The 2948-nt window shown below is 43.5% G+C and overlaps 1 long non-coding RNA gene across 1 annotated transcript; it reads right to left on the bottom strand.

Annotated features, from left to right (window-relative positions):
* Positions 1–394: 394 nt before the first annotated feature.
* LOC140592592 (uncharacterized) lies at positions 395–2645 on the bottom strand. The gene is made up of 3 exons (XR_011992942.1): positions 2519–2645; positions 2108–2328; positions 395–1608 (listed from the first exon to the last, which is right to left on the bottom strand). It is a non-coding gene; the product is annotated as an uncharacterized lncRNA (long non-coding RNA).
* Positions 2646–2948: the final 303 nt, after the last annotated feature.

Raw genomic sequence — 2948 nt, forward strand, 5'->3', positions numbered from 1 at the left:
TTCAATTTGTAGACTAGTGACAAGCATAATTTCCACGACGTCTGCAGAAACAATAGAGCAAATCACCTGCCTTTCGACTACAGTACAGAATCTCACTGAATGCAATCCGCCTGATTGATTCTCGGTGCCTGAAAGGGGAAGAAACTGTATAATGGAACCACAGAGAGAAACAGTTAAAACAGTAATCATGAAACAAAAACTCAGACTCTCTAAACCAGGGGTGGCCAATCTTATTCGCAAAGGGCCGGTGTGTATGCAGGTTTTTGGGATAACCTGTAGGTCAGCTGTTCAATCCCAGGTGTGAGGACTCTTCAGCCAATCAGTCCTCTAATTAGTAATCTAATTAGGGAGTTGCAGTGAAAACACCGGCCCTTTGCAGATAAGACCACCCCTGCTCTAAACCCTTCAATGGTAAACACTATGGCTAAATCATGACAAATTCAGCTTTCAAAAAATCAAAAAACGAGGAACCCTCAGAATATTTCCATCAGTACTCAAGCACAGGACTGGATAGGACCAGCCTCATTATTTTGATGTTGCGGGGACCATTTTTTTGGTCCCCACATGGGGAAATAAAAATCTGTTTATAAAATTTATAAAAAATCTGTGTCTGCAATCAAAAAACCAAAAATTCCCAAAATCTTTCATTTTGTTTGGTTACTTATGGCTAAAGTCAGGCCTGGGTAGGGGTGTCATTGTTGAGATTATGGTAAGGCCCATAGAAATGAATTGAGTCCCCACAAAAAAAATTTACACCAAATTTGCATACGTGCATCCGAGCATACATGTGTCCATCCATCCATCCGTGTGTGTGTGTGTGTGTGTGTGTGTGTGTGTGTGTGTGCGCACACTACACGACCCCAAAGACATTGTGTGGGCACCATCCATCTCGCTAAAACACACAAGCAATCAATCGAGTGCCCCCCATTTAAACCCTAATGACGACTGAGGGTTAATTGCGGTCAGCTGGGTTTCATTACCTTTGGCTGATTGTCAGTCACCATGGAGACACAACCAATCACGCTAAACTAGTGTCCTACCATTGCTCGGCATCCCAGCCACTGACAAACACGGAAAACCGAAGAAAACTGACGTAATCCTGTTACTATACTACAGGACTGAAGTGTCAGAAATATCACTTGTCAGTTTTTCTACCTGTCATTTACCTGAACCACTGTTTTTCAGAATCAAATATTTACCTAGTAGCCTTTTTTCATGATGGGTTTCAGTACAAACCTGTGTCATTGTCGTGTTTGTTGTTGCTCTTGTATTGTGGTATTGTTTCTTCTGATATGTAGTTAAACAAATCATGTTTACATGGACTGGGGGTTGGTGACCTCACTTCAGTTGTGTATCATTTGCAACAATTTTGATTTTTTTTCCATAATGGTGTCTCACATGTAGATGTTTGTATCGTGTTTGCCCCTTCATGGGATGTGTTGGGACGATTCGCTTGGCCTTTCTAACCACATCCATTCATTCCATGTTCGTTTACCCACTTCCAGTGCGCAGAACTGTATTTATATAAGACGAGCACGTCGACCAGGCTGCCCCCCGCCTTGTGTCCTGTGTCTCCTGGGACAGGGTTCAGGCTCCCTCTGACCTGCACTGGATAAGCAGCATTGAAGATGGATGAAACGTCAGGGGGACGATCTTTAAGATTATTATCATGATTGTTTGTATTTCAGCCAAATGAACAAGTGCCAGATGTAAATAATAGGTACCAGGGTTGGGGCCATTCTGGAATGCATCGGTCAATTCCAATCCAAATCAGGAAATGGAAATGGAGTTGGCATTTAAAACACCCTGAAATTCGATTCAATTCCAATTCTGTTCCTCAGAGTTTTTTTTTCCAATCCCAACTCCAGTTCCATTTCCAGATTTGGACTTAAATTTATGAATGCATTCCGGAATGGCCCCAACCCTGATAGATACATATTATGATTTATATATTTTGTGTTGTTGTACCTTAGTATATAAGTTTTATTTTCAGCTCCATTCAATTGCAGAGTGAATGAACAGTAATAATAAACCAAAATGTGTGTTATTTGTCGCTCCCATCATAAGGCACAATAAATGATGTATTCATAGACGGCGGTACTATTACCATTTGACTAACAGACATATTCACAGAAGGATCCATCTGAGGATGAATTACTGTGACGGAGAGGCGGCGTCACGTGTCTCTCCATTCGCTCGCTTCCTGGGGACACGCTTATTCCCTCACAGGTGCTGGTCCTTCTCGCATTTCTTCCCAGAGAATGTGATATTTTTGAAGCTTGGCAATTAAATTTCACAGCAGATTGTGTTGCAGTCTTAATCGGGCACCTTATACACAAACGGAGAAAGCAGGCGACACGTAAATCAGACATTTAACCGGCCTCCACCATTTCGACATCGAAGGCACAGCGAGAAGCCGCTCCAAACATCAGCCGTGCCACAGCTGCTATTATCGATTTCTGGCCACGTTTCGATAGCCGTCGTCGGACAGATGGTGCGACTCGCTTTGCGGGTTCACCTGGAATGCATGCCGACGAGTCGGCCGGCTGTCCACTGTCTGCGACGGCGGCGTCTCGCAAAACGCACCAGGGGGACGCCGCTTTACGAGACTAAAAACTCCGTCATGGCCTTACGAGGCAGAAAAGCAAGAGAAAGGCAATTGGAGAAAGAAGCAGAGAAAAGAGTAGTGAATAAAAAGAGGCAGACGGACAGGCTGGTTTCCGGCAGCCATGTGAACGATGTAAAGCTGCAGAAGAAGGAGAATCTCATGCCTAATGCACATGGAATGTGGTGAGCCGGGAAAACAGGAACATACCACGTGTGCGTCAGGGAAGGGGTGTCACTAAAATATCATCTTTTGGTGGGCATTTGGATTATTTTTGGATAGCAACAACAAAAATGTTGTTTTCCCTAAACGTGTTAAGGACATAGTATAATTTTGAGAAGGG

This window comes from Paramormyrops kingsleyae, chromosome 9 (assembly GCF_048594095.1).
Source record: "Paramormyrops kingsleyae isolate MSU_618 chromosome 9, PKINGS_0.4, whole genome shotgun sequence".
Classification (NCBI taxonomy): Eukaryota; Metazoa; Chordata; class Actinopteri; order Osteoglossiformes; family Mormyridae; genus Paramormyrops; species Paramormyrops kingsleyae.